The sequence below is a fragment of the Camelus ferus genome, chromosome 4 (genome assembly GCF_009834535.1).
Source record: "Camelus ferus isolate YT-003-E chromosome 4, BCGSAC_Cfer_1.0, whole genome shotgun sequence".
Taxonomy (NCBI): Eukaryota; Metazoa; Chordata; class Mammalia; order Artiodactyla; family Camelidae; genus Camelus; species Camelus ferus.
The window spans coordinates 8,295,639-8,322,000 of record NC_045699.1 but is presented as its reverse complement, the minus strand read 5'-3'; the positions used below and the strand labels follow the sequence as shown (position 1 = coordinate 8,322,000).

Below are 26,362 nucleotides of genomic sequence, written 5' to 3'. Positions count from 1 at the left end.
AACGTTCACAGCTCTGAAGCACTACTGAATGTGAATAATGAAGTGGCAGTCGTTAAAGAGAAGAAAGGGAAAATGGTAAGCAGATCAGAGAACCCCAGAGAATGTTTGATGAAACTTTTTACCAGATGGCTGCTTCACTATTCTCTAGACTCTCAGCCAACCTCACCAACTTTGCTGTAGAGAGAACTCACTCAAGGGCACACTTGGCTCTAACCCCCTCCCCAGCTGTCCATTCAGTGGTGGAGCGCCCAGTGTGTCCTCAAGTACTCCCAGTGAGATGAGTGAGACACGAACAGGGAGGTGGCGGTCTGCCTCAGCCCCCTGCTTAACGTTCTAGCTTCCTCATTCCCAGACGCATATGCCTCAAAACCCTTTCCAATGAGGAACAAAGTTGCCTGCTAACAAGCATAAAATTCCCATTGTCAATAAAGTCAGCTGCCTGTGGTTACAGGAACGCAAAGTGTCAGAAGTAATGATTTCTCTGCATTAAGTACCACCCAGGTGATCTGCATGTCATCTGGGCAGACCCGAACCTCCTTGAGCCCTCGGTGTGGGGGCCTCAGTTGTGAAGTGAGGATGGTGCTCAGACCAGATGACGTCTGTAGTCCTTCTAGCTCTAAAGTTCTAAGCTCAGTTCCCAGTTCCACTGAATTAAATATTTCTGTCCAGAGAAGACTTAAGATCAATTCTTAGAGAATTTACAGATCTGGTGAAAATAACCAGTACAAGCAAGGCCACACTGACGTTCTTCTGCAGGAGGTAAAACTTTGATTAGCGATATTTTTAAAAATTTGTTTCTTTGTTCTCTGCTCATGGACCAACTCCCATGAATCATTCAGGATTTTCTTCTGGATGCGTTTACCCCCTGGCCTTACAGATTAGAGGATTAGGTGCTATTATCATCTCCTACCTTTTCTCTCTTGGAAGAATGTCCCTTGGAAGTAGTCAAAGAAGTTTATTTATTTATTAGCCTTATGCAGACTTCCATGGTTTCTTTGTCTTGGGTTGGATGGATGGATGGAAACATATAAAATGGCAAAGGAATGCAGAGTTATGTAAAGCCTGGTAACATCTGCTTATAGCCAGCTGTATCTCCTACCCTGTTGTAGATTAACAGTGTGGATAGCTAGCCTCTCCTCGTGACGAGTCCCCTAGAGAGGCAGAGGAGCCAACAGAAACACAGTCATGAGATGGCTTTCATTAAACAGTACACCCCGGGCACATGCCTTGGGCTACTTGGCGCTGTTCAGATAAGTTACATATTGTCAACAGTTGTCAATGTAATTCTTAAAGATTTCAGTTTATAGATGGCAATTCAGAGCTTCAGAAGACTAAAGGTCTTGCCCAACTTGCAGCCAGATAGTCCAAGAGTTTTCTTTACCTCTTTAAGGCATGAAACAGAGGATTCCAGTGTGAACACTCTTCACATCTCACTTATAAGAGAACCATCCTTTATTCCTTCAGCGTGGAGACTGAGCAGGACAGAGGGTGAGATGTTTTTGGCAGAAGGTCTCTAGTTTGGAATAGTGATTTTTCTATATACAAAGCCAGTTCAGTTCCTCAAATGATGTGAAGAACAGTCTCTCTTCCCCTGGTTCCCACCTCCTGTAGGTGGGCTCAGGGCTTCCGAGTGAAGGTTATAGCCCCTCCTCTTTCCCTGTCCCTGTTGGTTTCAGCTTGTCCTAAGCAAGTTCCAGGAACTCACCGGCATTTCCTGGGTTAAGGGCAGCAGGCCTAGACATCCCCTGGGTGTGGCAGGTTTCCAGCAAAGAAAGCTACAAAAGAAAAGAATAGTGTGGGAAAGAAATGTCCAGTTGAATGAGATCAGGATGTTCTGAGCCCTGTCCTGGTGCTGCCCGCCCGGGGCTGCAGCTTGGCGGTGCCAGAAGGTCCTCAGTGCCCCGCCAGCTCTGGGTGCACCTTGGAAGGTGGTGCCCGCCCCCTGGGGAGTCCACACAGTGGCAGTAGGCAAAGAAAGGCCACCCAGGGGCAGTTCTCAGAGGCAGGAGGCTTCCTTTGAGGAGTGGTCAGCAAGACATTCTTGCCCAGGGACTCCTGAGAACTGGAGCTTTTTTTTTTTTTTTTTTTCCCTTCTTTCCCAAAATGCAAATAGCCTCTGTCCTTGGAATAAGGAAGATGGGTTGCTAGGCAGTCACTTCTTAACAAGCACTCCCCCTGCCCGCTTTTCCTGACCCTGAGAACAATGGGGACTTTTCAGTGCATGGAACCAAGATGGAGAAAAAGACATGGCAAAAATAAAAATGGGACCAGAGACCACAGCAGGTCGGCTCACAGAGAGAGTATGGGTAGAAAAATGTAATATGAGTAAGTTTTGCTCTAGTGAGGCCAAAGGAGGTTGGTATTGTCCTCACAAGGCAAGGGGTGTAGGCTGTGCGGCAGCTACCGTCCCACGGCGACCCCAGCCGTGGTGACTCGGGTGACCCTGAGGATGTGATATGATTGCCAGTTAGCTAGGAGTCCTTGGGTCTCAGTCTCTTTATCAGTGAAATAATGTTTGAAACTATATTTCTGTAAAAAGAATCTTTTTTTTTTTTTTTTTTTTTTTTTTAGCAATTCCCTTGTTTTGTTAGATCCTGTCAGAGTTTTGGTTGGATATAGGTGACACACTGAAATTGAATAATGGAAACATACGTGAATAAAAGGACGGTTTACAAAAATATAGGTAGGCTTTAGGGAAACCACAGAGGACCCTACCACCTTTTCGTCTGACATGACAGGAGGAAGGAGTGGTTATCTGAATCTAGGAAGGGGAGTTACCTGACGGGAACTGCGACTTTTGGTGGAAGGATGTAGCCAGCCTGTGATGACTTGACATCCAAACGCAGTGGGAAGCCAGAGGGCAAGGGGACTGACCCCAAGTGCATTAGTCAGCTCAGGCTGCCATGACAAAATGCCATTGACCGGGTGGCTCAAACAACAGAAATTTATTTCTCGCCATCTGGAGCTCAAGGTGCCCGCATGGTCAGCTTGTTGGTGTGGGCCCACTCCCTGGCTGTGTCCTCACATGGCCTTCCGTGGCACGTGGACACAGAGATGAGAGAAAGAGAAAGAGAGAGAGAGAGAGAGAGGTTCTTTGCCACCTCCTCTTTTTATAAGGGCATCAATCCTATCATAAAAGCCCTGCCCTCGTGACCTCATCTAATTCCAGTCACCATCCCATTGAGGGTTAGAACTGCGACTTACGAATTTCAGAAGAGAAAGTCAGTCCATAGCACCAAGTAACATTTTAGAACACTCTAAAGGCCACAATGTTGGAGGCCCAAGAGAATCAGAGTATCTCCCTGGGAAACTTACTGCGAGATTTTGATGTATATATTCCTGCAAGGCCTGGTGTTACTCTTACCTCTTGGGAGAGCCAACTGAAACAGTGCGAGATCAGGCGACGGTCCAGAGGATGAGCATGAAGGACACATGCTGGCCAAGCTGCTTGGTGTGACGGAGATAGTGAGGCACTGATTCTAAAAGACCTGTGCATCTGACTAGAGAATTCTGTCAGCAGGGGTTCTCTGGCTTTTGTCCATTTCAAATATTTTCATGGTAAAAGCAATGTTACAAAAACATTTTAAAAAATTTAAGAGAAAAACTAAACCATCCCTGAGCCCAGAGAATTACACATATATGTATTGGTACACACTGACCTCTTATGTTGTGTGTATGTATGTGTAGGTACACGTATATATGTATGGGTATGTGTGCACAGTCAGTGTTTTTTATTAGTGGTAGTTGTGTCCTGCAAACACTGAGTTAGTAAATACTGAACCATTGCTCTTAGGAGAAATACAGGGTTAGATTCCTGTGAACCTCTGGTCATGACATTTCTGTCAACTGATCAATACATAGTCTTGTTTTATTTGTGTTTCTGTTTCAAGATACATGGTTTAATATATAATGTTGATCTATTAACATTAAACTCATGGCCAGCAGGACCATAACTCATGCCTGATCACAGTTCACCACGCACGCATATTTTCTCTGTAAGGTACGCCACATCCTTCTTGCCCTTAATAACACTAGATAGCACCTCAGCAGTACACTCACAGGCCATTTAAACAGGGGAATCACCGACAAACAACATAAAAATGCAAAAAATATGTCGCTAAATAGACCATGAAAAGGATGCTTATTTACAGCATGAGAGTTAAAACAAGAAGGTAGTGTTGCCTTGTTCCACTTTAACTGGGAACTGGGAGCACGTATCAGATGCCCCCAGATTTTCACTGCCCTACACGTGCCTGTAAATGACTGTGAAGGCACTGCGAGCATTGATTTGGGGATTGCAAACACATTTTAGGGAGGAGGCGAATTTGCAAATACAGAACTTATGATTAGTGAGGACCTACAGCATAGACACTGTGTAAATATACACACATTATATAGTTGTAATCACCTTGAACTTAAATTTTTATTTCAGTTTTTGTGTTTAGTCTTTTATTATAAACATTTTTCTTGTTATAGTGAATGACCATGTCTAATGATCGTTTTTGACGACTAAGTAATATTCCATCTAGTTAAGTTACATAATTAGCCTGATGGTTCCCTATTGTTGGATTTCTAGTTTTTTCCTTTCCTTACTATTTTAGGTAACTGTGCATGACTGCATGTAGGACCTTTTTCTTCTTTTTCTTCTTTTGGGTTATTTACTTGGGATAAGCTCCAGTAGTGGACTCACAGACTCACAAAATGTGAACATCACTCTGACTCTTGATCTGTATTGTCACCCTGCTTTTAAAACAGTTGCATGGGATACACCAGGATATGAATGTTGCTAACCGTCAATCCCTGGGTGTTTCAGTTGCATCCAAGCCTGAGAAGATTGATGACTAAATGAAAAGTTTACAAATTCTTTAGAAAAATACTGTCCCTTGGGTGTGAATTTGGATTCTTTAGGTGATTGGTCCATGATCTCTGTCCCTCTGACTGCTCTGATTGGTTCCCTTGGGGCAAGGCAGGAAGTCAGCAGCCAAGGACGCCCCTCCCTGACCATCTCAGTAGAAAGGGCAGAGGCTGAATGAGAATGACACATCTGAAGGAGGCATGCCCGGTCCAGCTTGGGTAGCGTGTCCAAGACGGGACATCAAAGCACGGGATGCTGAACGTGTGCCTTAGAGCAGACGTAATGAAGAAACCGGGACGATAGAAGCAAGATTTAGTGGGTCAGACTGTGAGAGATCAAGTGGTGTGAGATAAATTCTTCAGATACCCCTGCCAGGTTTTTATATGGGTTTAGATGATGTCTTCTCAGGCAGAGAAGATCCTTCTAAAGGGGCTGGGCAGGACACATGGCAAAATCAACCACTCCCCAGTTTTCGTAACCCACTCTTGTCTTCTCTTATGTAGATGTTCTGTCTGGGTGATTCCTTAAAATACGTGGGATGTGGGTGTGTGTGCGTGTGTGTGTTTGAACTACTCATCTATACGTAATTAAGCAAATATCTTCCTACTCCATTGTTTTCCATTTATTTTGGAAACAAAACAGTGTATTTAACCTATAGTTCAAATTGTATGTATAATAATTGGAACTTGCTGATTTTTTTCTTTGTTTTCTTAAGTCAGTTGAGAAAGCATCATACTCCAATGTCCTTTTTCTCCGTAAGTGGAAGAATTGTATTTTTTTTTAAATAGCATTTCACTTCAGTCATTGTACCCACAGGATAAAAAGGAAGAAGTTTGGAGAGAGAAATTGTTTTGAAATGCTTGTATTTTGAATCATTTAGCAGTTTAACATTTAAAATGGTAGTTTCTGGGTTTTTACTGGTTAGTCTGCAGAAGACTCTACACAGCGAAAATAATTAAATTGGCTTAGTCAAGAAATGAGCTAACTCAGCGGGCAAGGGGGTTAACAATCCAGTTGACTGACTGACATCCTGTGGAATAACTAACCGAGAGATTTAATTTCTGAATTCTTACCCAGTGCCTTTGTTAAATTGGCAGGCATTCTGCTTAGTGGAAGTGCAGCCTCCTTAAGGATGTTTTGCATTCTCAGTGCTTCCTTGTGGTAACTTTTTCCTTTTGATTGGGTTGAATTATGAAGTATACACCCCCACAGTATAAAGTTTTAGTATTAAATGTCGGTATTAGAGGTTTAGGAAAGGGAGCTGAGTTTGGTGGCCTTTAGTCAAGATGGCTTTTAGGAAAACCCACGTATGACCTCTCTACTCTCACCTTCCTGGGGGCTCTTACTGACTGAGGGCTAGTAAAGCACAACTGATTGGAATTCTTTTTTCAGGACCTTGACCTTAAATTATACTAAAAGAGGCATCTAATCTAAATCCACACGGTGGCCAAGTGCCTCTCCCTCTGCTTGCTAGCAAAAATCCTCATGCTCTTCTGAGATCTACCTTAATCTCTTTGTCCCGGTCTCCCCGCTTGTTTTAACCTCTTCCCTGCACACCAGTGTGCTATTACAGAATTATACTTTTGTGCACGTGCCACAAAATGTAAAAACGTAAGTTAACACACTTCTCTAGGACATGGCACAGCCACTGTTTGATATTTGTATGACCATTCAGTTTAAAGGAAGCAATTTATACGCCTTGACTTAACAGTCATTTCAAAGAGAGGACATATCCCAAGTTAATCTCTATTTCACCAAGATACGTAAACAAAATATAACAACGTATGATGATTTATCAAAAGGGATGGACGACATGCAGTTAAGCAGATGATAAGAGATTTTTTTTTCTCAGAACAATGATGGGTTCTTTTCTCTGTCTCGTTCTGTCCGCACCCTACATTTGTTGGGTGAAGCAAGGATAGTGAGGTGGGAAAGGGCACTGACTGCCCTGACCCTTCTGCACTCTCTCTTGGAAGTGAGGTCATTTTGCAGATGTGTGAGCTAAGGAAAAAAGGCCCTTTAAATGTTCCCGATTCCAGCCTTAAAAATTATTCCTTATTTGCCCTTTGACAGCATCTTAATACCAAATTGCTGTCCTTTCAGTTTATAATCAGTTCTGTTCCCATGACTCCCTGAAAACGAAACGACCCCAAGGTAAGATTGATGGAGAGAGAAGCAACATTAAATGAAATATGCAAGCACTTAAGCCCAGGCCGGGTCCTGGGACCAGCATCCACAGACCCCAGGGCGAAACCGCAGGGCCCCTGCTGCTCTCTGAAAAGTGCTTTGAAGGAGCGCTGTCAAGCCCTCCGTCAGGGGGTTTCCTCCTGCTAATTCAGGCCTTCATCATTGTTTTAACTCTTTGCCTGACTGTAAACAACTCTCTTTTCCTTGGGCTTGTTTTACTTACGGAAATTGAAGTCAATTACATTTTTACTCCCTTAGAAAACTTAAGTGCCAATCATTTGAGGAACTCAGTGATCAAAACTGTTCTTCAGTTCCAAATTTGGAGCAGTGTAAAAAAAGTGACCGAGGCTATAGGAGCCTGGATCTCCCTGGAACTGGGTCTTTGTCCGATCATTTTCTAGAAAAGCTCAGACTTCCTCTGTCAAACTGGGTATTTGAACACCTCGTCCCCTACGTTACATGATGGGAGTAGGAGGAACACGGTAGCCACTATTTTAAATGTGAAGGTCTTTAGTGAAGAAAAGGAATAGCCTTATTTGGGTAGAAATTATAGGTAAGCTGATTTGAACGCTTTCTAGTAAAATCTTTTCTGACTGTCATACTTGTTGAGAGGCAGCGGGACAGCAGGGGTGAGGAGCTGGGCCTCTGCGGTCAGGCAGACAGTGGTGTGAGTTTCCGTCTTCTCTCACTGACCACATGATGTAGACAGGCTGACTCCTCCTTTAGAGCCTCGGTTTCCTCTCCCTAAGATTGTACTGACAGTATTTCATATCTTGGAGCTGTTGTAAGGATTACACGAGATAATATAGTTATTATTAGCTTCCTTGTTCTAGGGGAGTGTCTCTCAAACTTTGGTGTGCCTGGGAACCACGTGGAGGTCTATGGTAAAATAGATTGTGGGCCCCACCCCCAGAGTTTCTGATTCAGCAAGAATTTACACAGCCAACAAATTCCCAGCTAAAGTGGATGTTGCCGATCGGGGGCCCTTCCTCTGAGAACCACCACTACGTGGTCTGACAGACTGTTTACTGCATGCGCTCGAATTTTTAAAAATTAGCTGTAGTTCATGAAGATGCATTTCATGATCAACTGAAAAGAGTTTGATTGAGAGTCAAGGTATCTAGGCTCCTGTCTTCCTGTTGCCACTAATTCTTTGGGTTGCCAGAGAAAAGCCTCTTAACCTCTCTGTTTCGTTCTGGCTGCCCTGTATCTTCAGCAGCTGGTTGTGGAGACCACACGAGTGAGCGTGTGTTACGAGCACTGTAGACAGTGTTGGCGTGCCGACCACTAGGACAGTAGAGCTGCTGCTGCTACGTTGGGCTGCCAGCCTTTGTTCCCCTGTCATGGAAATGCCTTTGATTGAGCTGCCAGTACAAGACCCTGTCTTCGTAGGAAAAAGAACTCAAAAAATCTCCTATCTGTCCTTGCAAGGGTGTTTGTAGAAACAGGCAAGCCCTCTGTTAATGTACTGTTTTTACTTGGATAAATCAGGTGCATAGGGAACAAGTACTCAGGGATGACCCAGTCTCTGGATGTTGGCTTAGTGTCCCTTTTCCATGATGGAAATAAAGCGAAGTTGCCCTCGAAAGTGTTGTGATATGATCAGCTGGCGGGTGACTAAAGTTTATTGAGCCTTCCTGAGGACAAACCCCTCTGAGCCCTTCATAGGTGTTACTCACAAAATTTAGCCAACAGCTCCATGCGTATACTGGGCCCTACTGTAAAGGTAGAGAAACTCAGCCTACATTCACAACGCCGTCAATAAATGTTCCAGGCCACGACTTGAACCTGCAGAGTGTTTCCTGCTCAGCCCCAGATCCCAGCTATCCCTCTGCCCGAAAGCTGACTGCTAGTAGCCTGCCCTTCTAGCTACGCGACCGACTTGTGAAGAGTGATACCTACCGACTAGTTAGTATTTATGTTCATTGTTTGGTATAAAAATGGATAAACATTATTGTTATCTTCTTGAACAATAAAATCAACCCTCCTTGAATTGGTTAAGCATAATTTGAGATTGGGTTGAAGATTTTTAAGATGCATGATTCATTTGCATGGAAGTAATGTCCTTGCCAGTATCATTGTGGGCAAAGGGAACTTCCATGAATTCTGCCAACATTTATTAAGGCTCTGTGTTCGGACCAACAGCACATGCCTTCAGGGAGCACCCAATTTAGTTAGGAAGTGAGACTATTAGGTATTTTGCAGTTTTACTGCCACAGTTTCAGAGATGAATTATAAAGCTAGAAAGGGCAGGAGAGAGGAGGAAACAAGGAGAGGACGTGGAGGTTGGGGGAGCAGGGAAGACTCTGAGAGACTGTCTCCAGGATGCTTTGAATTTCTGATAAGGAGATCCATGCAGCTGGAGCTTTAATTACACAGAGATGCCCTCTGTGTTCTTCGGAGAACCACCCCCAGAGTTGAAAAGTTGGCTTTTAGATAGTAAGACACGAGTAGGTTAAATTAAAGTTCTTATTTGGCCACTATGTAAAGGCCAGAGATGATTCCTCTTGGACACACAGCCCTCAAGCCAAATTATAAAGCTCTCAAGCACCACCCTCCTCAATTCAGACTGACCCATTCTTTAAAGGGATTGCTCCAGGCACCACTGAAACTATTTTTGCCACCCTCAAAACTTCTTCCACTTACAATATCAACAAGTTTCATAGTCAGTTATGCATCTCATTGGTTGGTAGACTTAATTCCTGTAGATCTGCTGCAACTATTTAATAAATTATTGAAAAGAAGGAGCAAAAGAGATAGAGTGAGGCGGAGAGAGACACCTTGTGCCCATAACTGGGGACCCACGGTTGCAGTGGGTTTCACTGTGTTTCGGTCCAGAAAGTTGATTTTAATTTAACTGTTCCACTCAGGACTTTCTAAGGTGCATCCAAACACCCTGGAAAAGTATCCTTTAGATCAGAAGCGATCTTCTTGTAACTGAGCTTTGAAACACACGTGACTTTACTAAGAAAATGTAAAGTCAGTTAGCTGGGACTGTTTCTGACGAGGGAGAGGGAGAAAAGTCACACTTCTTTCTGTAGAAGAGCTCATAGACTTGATATCTTTTGATTTGGAAAAAGTGAGCATTTGAGACCCCAAATGGCCCAATTTTACATTTCAAGGTGAAAAGGAAATTGTTGCGAAAGTCAGCCTTTTAGCCTGTTACTCCACTAAAGGGGTGTTATTGCAGATTTATGTTAATGGAGCACCGGGTTTAAATTGGTTTGGCTCTCATCCACAGCTGGTCAATAATTGGTATGGGTGGAAGAAGAAATGGTCTGGTGACTGCATTTGGATGACTCAGCACATGGATTGTGATACAGTTTTATAAAATACATGGATAAGGAACCCCACCCTTGTTTTCTTTTTTAAGTTAGGAAAATACAAGTAGGATTGTTTCCTCCATGCAGAGAAGGGAACACAAGTCTTTGAGGACAGCAGAGGATACAATTTTCTCTTGTCATTTAAACTTCCTCCTTTTTCTTTCTTTATATCCCTCCACTTAGCCTCACACACATTCAAAGCTCCTGATTCATTTTTGAGGAATCAAAAGGTAGCGAAGCATCAAGAATGAAAAATCAGTAACACCAAGTTGAACCATTTAAAAATTATTTTCCTGAGCAGAAGCATTAACTAAGCCATGGCACAGGTGGGGAGATCATTCTGTTCCCACTTTTCTTTTTAAATAATTTCTTCTTCTTCTTCTTCTTTTTTTAAGTATAGTCAGTTTACAATGTGTCAATTTCTGGTGTACAACACAATGTTTCGGTCATACAAATGCATACATATATTCCTTTTCATGTTCTTTTCATTATAGGTTATTACAAGATATTGAATATAGTTCCCTGTGCTGTACAGTAGGACCTTGCTGTTTATTTTATATATGGTATATAGTATTTTAAAATCTCAAGCTCCCAATTTAGCCCTTCTTCTTGATTACTTAATTTACCACTAGTGAATTACATTTATGATGCAGAAAATACAAATTTTAATTTATTTGTACAATTAGAATTTTAATGGTGGAACTTCTAAACTTTTATTATACTTATATATTTTTTTTAACAATTCTGGTCCACATATAATTAATGCTATATATTTGCCTATACTTGAAAGTTGTGAATTTCTAATTTGACACTTTTTAAATGCTGCAGCTACTTCCTTCATGCACTTACTATGCATTCCATGATGTATTTATTATCTGTTGTTAACCAAAAGTTTAGAAACAGAGACCTGATTGAAATAAAAAGCCATTTATTTGGAATTTGTTAGGACTGCAGCCCAGGAGACAGAGTTTTAAGAAGCACTTGAATTGTGTTCCGCCAGACTACAAAATGGAGGAGGTTTATAAAAGCACACACAGCAAGGTTACAGTTAGTTACATGAGTTGTTTACCAAGAATTATAATTAGAGCTGGCAAGAAGTAAGGGTACTTATTGAGTAAGGATTGGTTGGGACCCAAAATGGTTACATGATCACAGGGGAGACCTTGAGACCATAAGGTGTAGCTGGCAGGCATTGTTCTGAATATGGCTGGTGGTGTCCTTGAGTCTGGAACAGTTCAGAGAAACTTCAAGTTTTTCAGTGGTGCAGAGACGTGTCTGAGGCTAGATCCTCAATGGCCGCCCAGCTCCACTTCTGCGTGCCTGAGCTGTGATCGCTCCATCGTAACTTCACCCTGTCATCGCTGTCAGTCAACAGATGCTCAGTTAACCCCAGCTGGGCACTGTGGGGACAGAGATGTACACCAAATACAGTTTCTACCCTACACATGTTTAAGCCAGTTGAAAGACAAAGTTTATGCATAAAGTGATAACGCCACAAAATTTAATCTGATAAGTCGTTTCATCAGAAAGAGTAAATGCTAGATGATCTTGTGTGTTGGAGGTTTTCAAAGCTGGTGCTAGATCTTGAAGGGAGTTGACAAGGTCCAGAAGAAAAATGAGCACATTTCCCCAGGAGACACAGCCACAGCAAACGGAGGGCCAGGAAGGGACATAGACCTCCATGGCTGTAGCCAAGGGCTTCTTTGATGAGAGAGATGTCTAGAGGTGTCAAGCCCTCCACTGTGACCTGCACAGCTGAGAGAGTGGACATCACCTCGGGGGCACTGTTGGTGTGACAGCTCGCAGGCCAAAATGCCAAGGAGCCTAGGGTACCCCAAGGGGCTGACCTGATAGCAGAAGATGACATCAAATGACAAATGTCTTTTCCTATCACCTGGGACTCTGGATTTAAATCTGATGCTTGGATCTGCCCAGAATTGTGTTGACTTGGAGCGGGGACAGGAGTAACCTCATTTTCCGAATGGAAATATCCAGGATCAGAGAACACAGGCAACTAGGCTACTTAACAATAAATCACCAAACTAAGCTTGAGAAAACAATAGTAGGACTAAGGCAGCAAAATTAAAACTTGTGTTGTACAGATGTACCCACCCACCCCACCCCACCTCCCTCCAAGGCGCTCTTTGTTTCCTGGTGACATGACTTTTGTTTTGGGCACATGATCCTTTGATGCACTTCTCAGAACCATATCCTTTTGCATTCTCCGGGTTGTCACCAGGACAGAATTCTGTACTTTGCTTCCTGAAGTCATCTGTTCCTCATTCCTTCATTCATCCATCCATGTCTTCGTATATTTATGAAGCAAGTGTTGATGGAATGTCTGTTTTGTTCCAGGCACTGTGCTTTTCTGTCCGTATACTTCCTTCTTACAGCACACATGACGGGACACCTCAAAATAAGAACGCTGAAAATGCCCTTTAGCCCTTGACATCGGACCGGTCTCAACAATTAAATAAACACACGTATAAGTAGCAATAATCGTGTCATTTCTAAACCTGCATTTGGTCAAGCCCTTTTCAGGAACTGCTGCACAACGTTTATAACGGCAAACCTGCCTGGTACCTCCTGCAGAAGTTTTGACCTGCAGTTGGGAAATAATTTGGCCCCATATCCTCATTTTCCAAAAGCCACAGAGCAAAGACCAGGCTGTCAACCTCCCAGCTCCTTGTTCAGTATTCTTTCTACCTCATTAAGCCATCGCTTTGAAAATACCTGCTTTGTGGTCTTCTTTGAGAGGAAGGCCAATTTTCTTTCTGAATAAAGTGTCCTCGCTTTCAAAGATTTCTTTGAAGGATAACAAATTTAATCTCCCGAGAGGCTCTTCATATACCCAGACAGCCTTGTACCTTGGTAGCCAGAGAACACGCACTTTTCGCACCTACGTTTCCTAAGTGCAAAGTGAGTCGGTAACACTGAGGACAACACCCGCCAGCCCTGGTGGCTTCTCCTGTCAAGGGTCCTCTGCCTCCCATCCTTTGCTCGGGCAGCAAAGGCTTCATCTACACTCTGCCAGGCTGGTCCCCAGGATTAAGTTAGATGATGTGTGTGAACTGCTTTGGAAGCTGGGTGTTGTCTGCAAGTGTGAGAGATTTCTATTGTCTCCAATACCCTCTAAAAGGAGGCCAGGCGCTGCTCATCTGTGTTTCAGGCATCTAGCAGAACTCATTCAATAAACATTTTTTGAAAAGGAATGAATGAAAGATTTATCAAATGTCACGTTGAAAGCCGGGGCTTGGGAGTCAAGCATGTCACAAAGTCTTATGTGAAAAATGACATCGGAGGGACAGAGGTAAATGTGACCTTGTTGTGTATCTTATTTAACAGCCAAATAAGGCTTTTCTCTGCTCCATCGGAAAACCGAGTGCCTCCCAGTGTTGTGAGGTTTCCAGTGCCTTGTTCTCCAAGCGTAGGCCGTCTCCCGCTCTCAGGGTTTCCTGGCTTGGATCTGAAGCAAGCTCCCAGCCCTGGCTGGCTTCTGAGAGCTGTCAGGCACAAAGAAAGGCATGGCGGACTTGGCCCCTTCCTTTGAGAGAAAGGGACTGTCAGAAACACAGTCAGCTCGTGGTCGGCCTTTAGAAACTCTCTCCCACGTTGGTCCCAGAGAGAACATTTGTGTGTGTGTTTGCTTTGGTTTTGAGAACTAAACACCCCTTCTGACATGATGTGCGCCAGCTCCTTAACACTGGGGTGTTTCAGAAATGATGCCACGGGGCTCGTGACGCAAAAGGCACTGCCTTGCTTTAGAAACAGGAAGAAAAGGGATGTGAAGGGGGAGGCTTTTAAAGAACAGAGGGGAATGAATTAAAGTATTTCAGGAAGGATAGAGCTTCAGACAAGGCTAAGAGGGCCCCCTGAATTAGAGGGGATCCCCAAACACCCCTGTGGGTTGCTTTCTTGTCCTATGAAAGAGGACACAGAGGTCTGCAAGTACTGTTGGCCCAGTGTCTTTCCCCAGAGCAACATCAGAAAGTCTTGGGTCACACTGGGTGGGAGCAAGGCTGCCTCCAAGTGAACAAAGGAGGCAGACCACATACACATTATATTGAACGTATTTCCTCTCTTTTCAGAGAAGATATGATTTCAAATGTGTTTCAAATATGATTTTCTAGAGAGCAAAAACAATGAAAGCTCTCAGTGACAAAAATCTACATTTTGATCAGAGCTTGTTCAAACTCTGGGCTGTGTTTCACTGAGTGTGTAGGGAGCATTTGATTAACGAGACAGGCCACTGCAGATGTGTTCCTGCCTTCACTCTCCTGTACTGGGCACCGGGTGGGTGAGGTGATATGAACGTTAGCATGTGTAGATGGCATCTGATCGTATCTCTGTGGATTTATGTGTCTGGATGTACGTTTGTGGTTTGTACAGTGTGCCCCCAGCCCTCAGCCGGGAAAGCTCCCCATCTCCAGTCACATCCCCCAAACCTTTGTTCTCTCCTCCTTCCCCCTTTGAGACCTTCTTCTTTGGAAATTCAACAGTGGAATTTTTCTCCCTGCATCTCTATGGTGAGTTTTTCCCAGCATCGGAAGGCTTGGTTGCCATGGTAGCCAGCCTCCTCTGCTAGGAGCGGGCGATTTCGGAAGAGGGGATTGTTGCAGTTGGAGGGAGGGGATGAAAAGTCATTAAAGTGGGCCAATTAGTATGCAGGACCAGAGCCTCCTGTTACAGCTTCTCTCCCACAGCAGCCAGAGCTCTTTAAGTCCCACTGGCTGAGACGGAATGGAGCAGGCAAGGGCCACCTCCCAGCACACCTGTCTAAGTGAGGTTGCCCACAGTCCCAGCTCCATGGGGACCCAGGTCTTGCTGCCCCCTCCCACCTGCATCTCCTCCTTTGACTTCCTCTCCTTTGCCTCCTTCCATCTTGAGAACAGAGCTTCATGGAATGACCCCAGTGGGGGAGGAGTTAGGATGTGGGAAATCTATCTTCAAGGTTGCATATACTTAATTATTTTTCTGGTTGGCCATCCATCAGCCAGAACAAGAGACAAATATAAAACACATTCAATGATATTGTTGGCTCTTTGATACTTGGGGGTAGCCACCTTGGATGGTATTAGGAAAAAAGAAAATATTCACATTTTCATGGGAACAATGACTACTTACACAGCTCAACAGGATCTGTTTCTTGAGCTCCAGGGCAAAGCAGGAAGTAGGAACCTTGATGGCAATGGAATGGAAACGTCATCAAGTCAGAATCCCACGATCTAGGGAGAAACTTGCTGTGTGGTTGGGTGACGTGAATTCCTTTGTATCTTTGTGTTCAGTGGATTCACCTGTAAAATGGGCTCGTTAGAAATACGTTACTCCAACCCACTAGCTAATGTTCTTTCTAAAGTTCAAGTAGAAAAGCATAAGAGATGTAAAACATTTTGGGCTTCACTGCAGAAAGTTCATCTGCTCTTAAAAGTTTGAAAAATCTGGGAGGCATGGGGATGACCAACTCCCCAGAAAGTCTGTCCTGCAGAAGAGCCCTGATGTTTCTGTCTCCGTGTGAGTGTACCTTCTCCTGCCACTGCCAGGGTTCCGAGCCTTTTCTCAATGACTTATCAGGAATGTCCCTGCTCTCTGGCCCGCTGTGGCCTCTGACGCTGGTGCCCATGGCCAGAGGTAGATTTTTACCCTCAGCTTCCTCTTCCCCTGACTCCTTGTCCAGATCCTGTGGATGTCAAGGTGTCCGCAGGGCTCCGCACTGTGCCCAGTGTCTGGCCTTGCACTTGGCGGAATAGAATAAATATTTATTATCTACGGCACCTGTTTCCTCCTCTTACTCCCTGTACTACCACCCACCCCACTCCCACTCCATTTGGACTCCTGGCCTCATTGTTCCATCAGAGCAGCTCTTACCGTAGTAGGATCAAGGTCTGGAGTCAAGTTCATCGTGTTGTGCCAGTGTCAGTTTCCTGGACTTCATATTATAGCTGTGTGAGATGTTACCCTCGGGGAGCTGGATGGTGGGCCATGGGACCTCTCTGGGCTGTACTGGCAGTTCTTTGTGAGTCTATCATTAGTTCAAAGTGAAACGTTAAAAGAAAAATTTAGCAGCTCTCACTAAACTTTCAGTGAAATCTCTCTGGAGATCAAGCCGATGGGCCTTTTCAGTCCTCACCCCATTTGGTAATTGTCGTCCACACCCTCTTTCTTGGAGTGATCTCTCTCCTTGGCCTCCTTGATACTGGACCACTTTGTTTCCCCGTCCACTCTAGTTATTCCTTCTTAGTCTTTAGAGATAGAGGGTCGACCATTAACTGTTGGAATTTCTCAAGGCCCCCTCCTCAGGCCCACTCCCTTCCCTAGGCTCCTCCGGCACAGTCGGGCATCAGTGGCTGCTACCGCAAAGATGACTCACACATGCACACCTCCATCCAAGCCATTCCCATGCACCCAGGGCTGCCCTGGGATGCTGCAGTGGCCAGCCCCCTCCCCTCCGACAGTCTCTCTCCTGACTCCCAAGCCCAGCCTGCCTCAGGTCTGCTCGAGTGCTTCCTAGCTCAGTGAATGACTGTCATTAACCAATTCAGCAAACAAGAAACTGTGTACTTCCTCCACCCTCATCAAAGTGTCCTGGTCTGAGCCACCTCCTCTCCTGGGTTGACCACCGCAGCCTTTCAGCTGCTCCGAGTGCAATCCCTGCTCTGCATGGCATTCTGAGTGTTCTCTGTAAAATGCAAATCTGGCCCTGCCATTCTCAGACTAAAATCCTTAATGACTTCCCATTGCTCAGAGGTGGGAAAGAAAAGAAATCTTTTCACTTACCTGCAAGATCTGGCAAGTCTTGGTTCTTATCCAAATCCTTAGCCCCAGCCCCGTTCAGTTCCCACTTGCTTAATGTGTAAGCCAGGCTTGACTTTTCTAAGCTCCTTAAACACATTTTGTTCCCTTCTGCCACAGGGCTTTGGGACACGCTGCACTCACTACGCCTATAATAAATTTCCTCTCTCTTCACCTAGTTAATTCGTACTTATTCTTTAGGTCTTGGCTGGACTGTCACCCCCCACGTGAAGCCTTTTTACCCGTCTTCCAGTCCAGAGCAAATCCTTATATTAGAAACTCTTAGGCAATGCCAATATTCAGCCAGAAAACTAGTTGCAAGATTTGAACTATTTCTGCACAAGTTGGGAAATAGCCATCACCCCAAGTGCACTTCCTTCAGCCACTGAGTTGCCTCCAGACACAGCCTGGAGCCTTCAGACACCAAGCTCAGTGTGGGTTGCCTTTAGTCGGTGCCTGTTAGATATCCTGACTGTCTCTCCTATTTTTATGCATCATGTACTTCTCCTCTACAGCATTTATTACACTTGAATTTCACACTTATTTTGAGATTATTTGATTAATATCTCTAAGTTCTGGAAGGGTGAGGACCATTTTTGCCAATATTTTCCCCAAATTGAATACAGGGTAGACAGCCTATAAATAGGAGCTCAACGAATGAATAATTTAAGTAAATGAGCAGTCCTGTCTCAGGTGTCTTCCAGTTTGAGCCCCCGAGTCCCACAGAGATGAGGCTGTCAGCTAAACAGGGCCCCCTGGCTCAGTGGCGAGTCCCCAGCCAGTGGTCTCCCATTCTCCCACCCTGCCTCCTTCGTGAAGACTTGCAGCAGACGCTTTTTGTTATCACCATCCCCAGATCATCCTGCTGCTTCTGGACTCTTCAGCATCCCATAGCCTCCATCCTGTTACCGTGACCCAGTTTTAGATTTCAAAACTCAAGCATTGCTGGTAGAATCTGTGTGTGGCTTTTTTTTTCCCCTGTTCTCAAAATATAAGATTAAATCAGAATGGTCATGTATATGCTGTCTTAAAAGAGTACTTTATTTAGAGAGAGAAGGTGTTAGCATTTAACATTTGTGGAGTGAACAAAATCTGCTGAACATTGAGGAGAACATGGAATTGAAGCGTTCCTGCCTGGTGTGTGGTGGCCTAAATTAGACCCAGATGAGTCACTAACGTGCAGGAGGACAGATGTGCAGAGAGCCCAGTCGCGATGCATACAACGTGCCCCAACCAGAGGGCGGATGGTCCCCGAGAAAAGGCGACAAAAACTGTGGTCAGGGCTTAGATGTAGCCTTAGGCCATTTTAAAAATAGCAAAGTGAAGGCTAAATTCCATGTGAGTCCTTAGAAACAGGAAAGTCTTGGATAAATTGGATTTTTTTCTTCCTTGCAGAGCCTTCCCTAAGAGAAGTGCAGCCCATAGATTCCTGCTGAGATGCAGGCAGCCCCTGGTCCCCTGTCAGCAGGAGCTGCTCTAGAGAGCCTGCCTGCTGGGCTGCAGAAAGAATCACTGTGCCAGACAGTGTGTCCAAGAATGACTACATGCCGTTGCTGTTGGATTGTTTTCCCCTTCCCAGAATAATCATAATAATGGTAGACTATATGGAAAGGCCCTTCCTTATCCCCTGCTTTTTTTTTTTTTGCATTGGGGTGGCCTCTGAGTCTCACTCTGCCCCATCAGGCCCATGGCATCCCCGGTGCCCAAGCAGAGAGCATGTATGACTTCTGCAGGTTCTGAACTGAATCCAGGGCATCACGATAATTCCAGCAAATTGGAGATAATTTTGGCCTAAGAGTCGAGGCGCTGCTGGAAGTGACTCTGCTACACACTTGAACAAGGCATTTATCCTCTCTGAGCCCCAGTTTCTTCTTCTGAGAATTGGACGTCATAAAGCCTAGCTTGCTGGATTATTGCAAGAATTAAATACATTAACGTATGGAAAGAACCAGCATATGGCCTGGAACACGTGTTGGTTATGTTTCCAGCACTGGAACGGACCACCTTTATCTAGCCAACTAAACAGAAACTTGAGATCGGGTCCAAATTTAGGCTAACGGCTCCAGACTCGTAAAGTGTTTCATTCAGCAGATCACATTCACTTGTCTAAAGGTAATTAGCCTCTAAGGGGGGACAAGAAGCACATGGACACTTGAGACTTCCAGACAGGTCAGCATCCTCTTTCTAGCCTTTCCATATTGTTACAGTGCTGGGAAAATACAGGAGACAGAGCTTTAACAGGAAAATGCTGGACGGAAGTCTCAAATGTAACAAGATGTGTAAAACTGACTTAACAAAGAGCACTTGTTACATTGTGAAGTCTCCGTAGTCATCATAGGCTTTCAATTTGAACATTACTGTGAACATATGACACTGCTGTACATAGGTCATAAAAATGTCAAAAGAGTGAATAGATTCAGCATGAAATATTAACCTTGGGGAAAAGCATTTCTTAAGATGGAACCCCTTCCCATTAATGTGAGTGATGAAGCACTCAAAATACACTCGTGCAGCATGAAACACATAGCTGTGATAAGGCTTAACAACGACCCCCATCACGGTTTCTGAGTCCACCAAGCTTACCAAAGAAGCTTTAAGGTGTCTTGTTGGGGGAGATTCGCTGGAGTATGCCCCAGGTGACTGGGCTAGTGGGCAGAGCACAGATGCCCAGGGGCAAGTCATTTAAAGCTCAGCTTTTCAGATGGAAAGTGGAGCTATTTCCTGCTCTGCCCATCTCCTGATCACACCTTATTGGAGGAGAGAGATCCTGCCTTGGGGCCTCAGAGTCTGCCCTTCTTCTGTGGTTCCCAGGACACAGAGGACACAGACTGGTGCCCCAGGACACCACACTGTGGAGGGGAGTGAGCCCTGGATTCAGAGTCAGAGAAGTGGGCTCTTCCTGCAACCAGGAAGCTGCTGGCCTTGAGCAGGACTTTAAGTACCAGATCTGCCATCTATATCAGTATTGTACGAAAAATAAAATTAAAAGAAAGTCACAGTAAAGAAGAGGTATAGAGAGATGTCGACAGGAAGAGAGGGAGAGCCATGGCTAACAGCCCGCCCCTGACCTCAGCAGGTGCTCTGGAAAGAGGCTGATTTTCCAGTGCTCCCACTGGTTGACCCTCTTCCTCTCTGTGGCTGTTTCCAGGCTGGTGAACCTGGTTTCACCCACGTGCAGAATCACCTGGGCATAACTGCCAGATTATATGTTAGTTTTGCCAGAAACTGCCCAGCTGTCTCCCAGAATGGCTGTATTGAAGCAGCATCACCACCAGCAATGAGTGAGGGTTCCTGTTGCTCCACATCCTCACCAGCATTTGCTGCTGTCGGTGTGCTGGGTTTTCACTATTCAAATAGGTGTCCGGGGATGCGCTGCAACACTTGGAAGCCAGTGTTTGCTACCACTTAAAAGCATCTTGGGTAGGTTCTAAGACTCTACTCACTTTCCATTATGAAACCAAGCAAATCCAGTTTACAACTTCATCCCTCTATCAGATTCAAAGCTTCGCCTTCTGCCATCACTGGTTGGACATCTCCCTTTTCATCTCCTCTCTCTAGTTCCCACAAGGTTAGGGGCTGGGAGGGAGGACTGAGGATAACTGGCAAGCGTCTCTTTCTTTCTCAGTTTCATCTTCTCCTTTGGCGTCGCTATTTCTCTACTAACACCTCTGGGGGTCAAGGGGCACCTGTGGGCAGCCAAGGTACGGACAAGAAGACTCAAAAATGTCCCCTTACTCACGAGAAGCTCACACATCTCTACCGTTCCAGACGATGGGAGAGCAGGTGCCCCTGCTGCCCACGTTAAGCCCCGCCGTCTCTCTCCCTCCTCTTTCCTTGTCTGCTGCCTGAACAGAAGTCCAGATGCAAACCAGTCCCAGCCTCCCCTATTGTTAGGCACCCCCGTCTTTATGGGGAATTCTCTTGAAGTCTTTCACTTGATTTCAGCTTGCGGAGGGGAGGGAGCAGAGAGGAGCAGGGAAGGGAAAGGTCTTCCTGCAGGCACATCCCACCCGTGGCCTCCAGACCCACAGATGGCCCCATTGTTCTTGCTCACTCTCCTCCCCGGTTTTCTCCCCCGAAGACTGAGAGAGGATTGGGATCTAGGACGCTGGTCGGTTACTGAAGGGCTTTTCTATTATGTGGGTAGGAGTTCCATTCCGCTTTCAGATATGGTGCTGGACCCTGATTGATACAGAGACTTTCCCTCGAATATGGGGATACCCAGAGCTCCCTCTCCCTCAGCTGAAGGTCTGAGTTTTTTCATCAGGGGACAACTGGAAAAGCCCCACTGGGTGTCTTAGCGTAGAGCATCAGAGGTGTGCAGAGAAGGGGCCATCACAGCCGCCCACATCCAAGCATTCAAGAAGTTCATGACCTATTGGTCTTCGTGTCAAAAAGCTGATTATATCAAACGTGAGAGGCTTGTGGTAAAATCCACCCTCACCTTTTCCTGACCTGCCCTTGGGGGTGAGCCGCCAGGCAGTCTTCTCATCACTTAAAGGTGGTGCTTGGCCACACCTCAGCCTGCTTCCCTCCAGCTGAATAAACTCCTGCCCGCCACTGCCCAGCTCCTAGTTTTCCTGACCAGGACTTGGATGGCTGATACACATTCAAAGCAAGCCTGGTCATAATTTCTGAAGACCCCAAGAGGACAACTTTCAGAATGAGACGCGTTCTGATTTGCTGAGTTTTCATTAGCGGAGGCCGTTAAGAGCCTGGCCCATGAGGCTTACAGCTCAAGGCTGGGCAGGTGTGCGCCTGAGACGTGTGGCCGTGCGGGGCTCCCCAGATGGGTTCCCAGATTATTAGTTGCCGCTGTCTCTCCACAGTGTTTTACTTTATAAAGATCACGCTGAGTTCCTTTTCTGCTGAACCTAATTTTTCCCTCCAGCGGTAACCATTTTTCCCACTTTAAAATAAAACGGTGCAACTTTAGTGATTTAATTTAAGGAGGCAATGAAGGGACCAGTAAAGTGTTTAACAAATAGATACAAAGCATTTCATAAATTTCTCAAAAAATAAACATCCCTGTTTTCGGGAAGTTTTAGCAAATACAGCCCATAAAGAACTAAACACCTGAGCATCGACTTTTTGGTATTTGACCACTCCAGGATTAAGTTGTATTCAAACCTGGACATGGTGACGGGCAAAGGTAACATGACTGCAGGGCAAAGAGCGAAGGTCGTTCAGTGGGTCATTAGCGTAGGGCGGAGGTGGCAGGAACAGACCGCCAGCACCGTTACGGAGCTGCCTTCTGAGTTGGGACAGCGCTTGAGGGTGGGGCTGGGAGAGCTCGGCGGAGGCTCCGGCAGCGGTCCCGGTACGTGTGCACTTGGTGACTTGAACCAAGCGGTAACAGTAGAAATGGGAAAGTGGGCACTTTTAGGGCATGTTTTGCTGGCAGAACTCAAAGAACCTGAGGATTGGATACGGGGGATAAGAGAGAAGAAAGAATCAGTGGTGACTCCTAGGCTTTTAGCACTGAACAAAAGTAGTGGTGGTTGGTCGGGACGGTGGTGCTATTTAGGGGGATAGGAGAGATGGAGGGAGGGACAGGAATTCAAAAGGGGGAGGACATTTGAGGCCATTTAACCCCTGGGTAAGCAGAGGACATACTACCATTGGAAAGAGGGACAGATTGTTTTAAAGTCCAGTGGTCTTAATTTGAGAATCATTTCTGCCTCTTCCTACAGTGTTCAGTTCATTTGCAGTAGTTTGTTTGTTCTGAATAAACCTTGCCCTTCTCCAGAGTGTTCTTGCCGTCATCTCTAAAGACAAATTCAGGGCTGAGGAGAATTGTTATCCCTGAGTCTGTGTTCAGAGAGCAGTGAGTAGGGCTTGAAGACTTTATATTTCATGCAAGCGATGTCCATAAATGGAGTCAAGTAGATATTAACCAGTAAATGTAATACCTAAATGCCAATGATCTGTACCTAAATTGATGATTTTGTATAAGCAAAGTATAACTGCCAGGGCTAAAGACCTTGGGAGGGAATTTGCAGAAAACTGGTCATAGGGGTTGGCTAAGGGATTCGGAAGCAGGAAGATACACAAAGAAAAGAATGATATACATTGTTATGGGCTATAATGAAAAAGAACATGAAAAGAAATATATCTACGTAAGTGAATAATTATGCTGGACCCCCAAAGATTAATACAGCATGGCAAATCAACTGTACTTCAATTGAAAAAAATTAAAAGTAAATAAAGAAAAACTGACATCAGACCAGCATTAGGGACACCAGGGCTGTGGAATCTTTTCCCTTCTCCCCGGGGATGCCGCAGGGCAGGTTTCTTCCTCAGAGGACCAGCACATTGTCTTAGGAGTCGGGGGGTGACCTCGGCATAACTGAGAGAGTGTTGGGGAAAGAATCAGGGAAACAAGGTAATGTGGAGAGAGCTTCCCACTTACGGACTGACACAGAAGTATTCAGGGACCATCAGCGTAAATCCTAAAGCTAAATACCAGGGGGCTATAACTAATCGTACTGAGAAAAACTCAGGAATGCATCTGTGCTGCTAAAGAGACCAGAGGTAATAGGACCCCTCTACCGCCCCTTCTTCCTGCCACTGAGAGGAAGGGTCAGGGACCCACACGGTCAGACTCATTTTGTTTCCTAAATCCATCACTTCCTGCAAAGGGAAAGCACTGGTTATTGCTGCGTGCAGTGATGTCATTGTCAGCTTGTCTGGATCAGGGAAGGAGGGATCTCCTCCTGAACAGAACTCAGAGAAAGTGGCCGATGACTGCATTAGCTGGCTCGCATAGCCGATCATGCCGCTCGGAGGATTTGGGGAAGCGGTGCAAAATGAGGGGCAAAAATCAAAGAGAAGGAGGCAAAGTTAGCGGATTTGGGGTCTTCCATTGTCACTTCAACCCTGATTCTGATTGTGGTCTTCGGTTTCTCTGTCTTAGTTTCTCTCCTTAGTAAATAGCAATAATAGTTAGGTCATAGATTATTTATTTGTTTTAAAAGAATTCGGCAAGGTAGCAGGATGCAAGATTAACATACAGAAATCGGTTGCATTTCTTTACACTAACAATGAAATAGCAGAAAACAAAAGTAAAGAAACAATCCCTTTTAAAATCACATCCAAAAAATTTAAATATTTAGGGATAATTCTGACCAAGGAGGTCTTATGCATGGAGAACCGCAAAACATTGAGACAATTAAAGATGATTTAAAGAAATGGAAAGATAACCCACGCTCTTGGATTGGCAGAATTAGTATTGTTAAAATGGCCATACTACCCAAAGCAACCTACAGATTTAATGTGATCCCTATCAAATTACCCAGACATTTTTCACAGAACTAGAACTAATAATCTTAGAATTTATACGGAATCACAGAAGACCAGAATTGCCAGTCTTTGTGCTAGAGTCACTGTAGCCCCACTGGTCTCCTTACAGTCTAAATGCATCAGGGTTGTTCCTACCTCAGGGCCTTTGCACCTGGAATGCACTTCTTCCTGATGTTTTCATGTCTTGTTCTTTCACTTTATTCAGATCTCTGCTTAGATTTCACCTTTGCTGACCTTCCTGTCTAAAACAGTACTGCCCCTCTAATCTTTCTATTGATTTGTCTCCTTTTCCACACAGTATTTATCACCACCTGGCATTGACAGGCATAGATACCTGTTTCCTTACATCTGGTCTGTGTCTCTTGCTAAAACGAGAGCTTCGTGAGGACATGGAACTGATTCACATCCACATCCCCAGTGCCCAGGACAATGCCCAGCACCCGGCAGGTAGCTTAATAAACTTTTGCTGAATGAGCGAATGATACCAAAACAAACAATTATCAACTCAGTGATTTAAAAAGAACAATCTATAATACACTCTGTGCAGTGAGGGCTTGAGAATCCAAAAAAAAATGTTTCTTAATATGATATGCTGAGATGTAAATGGAGAGTCCTTTGAAGTTGGGAGTTTGGTTTATAGCTTAACTTCTCCAGTCTTTAGTTACTCCAAGCACGCTGGTCCGGATTTAAGGTTGTGGAGCTACGGTGGTAGGTGAGAGTCAGAGGGTCCAGCCGTGGAGGCTAGGCATCATGGTACCATGCCAAGGATGCTTCAGGACAAGCCTCTCCCGCCTCTGAGTGCCTGCCACGCCTAAACCCCTCCTGTGGGGAGGTTCTGATAGGACCACATGGGGGCCTCTGTCAGTGGGATGGCTTCGTCAGGTGAAGCTGGGACAGTCAATGGGACATACCACAGGGTAAGCAAAGGGAAGGGGACCGCCGCGACAGGACACCCAGCCCTTGCAGTCCCTGACATCTCCCAGCACTTCACTCCCCTCTCCTCCACCGAGGTGTCCCTGCAGCTCATTAATCTTCAGCTTCCATGGCTTTTCTTGGTAACTGATCCCATATGTTCGTTACTCTGTGTACAACATGTGTCTGTTTCCATTCCTTATTTACAGTTTAAATTAGAAACGGGTGTCACTCTCTAAAGCAAATTGGCTACTGTCCGTTTTTCTCCTTTTCCCCTCTGGTCCCCCTCCCGGCTCCAGGGGCTTTGTGCCAACAGCCCTGAGTAGGGCTGACAGGAAGCTGCCTTTTGGGCTTTGGCCTCTGATTCTTCCATATTTATTTCATCCTCTATTGTCTACCCACCAAGACCATGCCCGCAGGCAGCCAGATGCAGCAGTTTTATTCCACAAATAGATGCTGAGCATCCACACAGTGACCACTGCTTCCTCCATGAAGACTGTGGTCCAAGGCAGAGGGAGGCAGCAAACACGAGCGTGCATGAATAGGCACGTCACTGCTACTGACTGGTGCTGTGAGGGGAAAGTAAGGCATGCGACCTGACAGTCTAACTGGCTTTTAGTTCCTAATAATATGGCTCTTAAGTTGAGTCCTGATGGATGAGTAGAAGTTATCCAGGTAACAATTGAAGAGCTGCACGTGTGAGAGACAGCCAGGGAGAAAGCGTTCAGAACACTGAAGACCAGAATGGATGGGTTCCTGCAAGGGACGCAGGGGAAGCATTAGAGGAGAGTGGAGAAGGCGGGGCTGAGATCAGCCGGGATGCTCTCGGCCATTTTAGTGACTTCAGTTTTGTCTTAAAGGCAGTGGGAAGTCATTGCAGAGTTTAGAGCAGAAAAACAAATGATTTGAAACAATGAATATTTTAAGACTGTTGCTCTGGCTATTGTATGGACAGTGGTTTGGAAAAAGGGGAAGGAGAGACCAGTGAGGAGGC

The 26,362-nt window shown here is 45.2% G+C and overlaps 1 protein-coding gene and 2 long non-coding RNA genes across 8 annotated transcripts in view; 2 read left to right on the top strand and 1 right to left on the bottom strand.

Moving 5' to 3' along the window:
- Positions 1–26,362, top strand: part of NTRK2 (neurotrophic receptor tyrosine kinase 2) — a 327,573-nt gene that overhangs the window by 282,557 nt on the left and 18,654 nt on the right. The gene's annotated exons all lie outside the window — the stretch shown is intronic.
- LOC116663048 lies at positions 1,802–14,590 on the top strand. The gene is made up of 3 exons (XR_004319070.1): positions 1,802–2,477; positions 8,284–8,290; positions 14,581–14,590. It is a non-coding gene; the product is annotated as an uncharacterized LOC116663048 (long non-coding RNA).
- LOC106729396 lies at positions 11,277–17,589 on the bottom strand. Of its 3 annotated transcripts, none has more exons than XR_004319065.1 (4): positions 17,140–17,589; positions 16,231–16,384; positions 15,490–15,659; positions 11,277–13,909 (listed from the first exon to the last, which is right to left on the bottom strand). It is a non-coding gene; the product is annotated as an uncharacterized LOC106729396 (long non-coding RNA). The 3 variants fall into 3 exon arrangements; XR_004319066.1 differs by having other exon boundaries at positions 11,277–13,868; XR_004319067.1 differs by having other exon boundaries at positions 11,277–11,765; positions 17,140–17,588.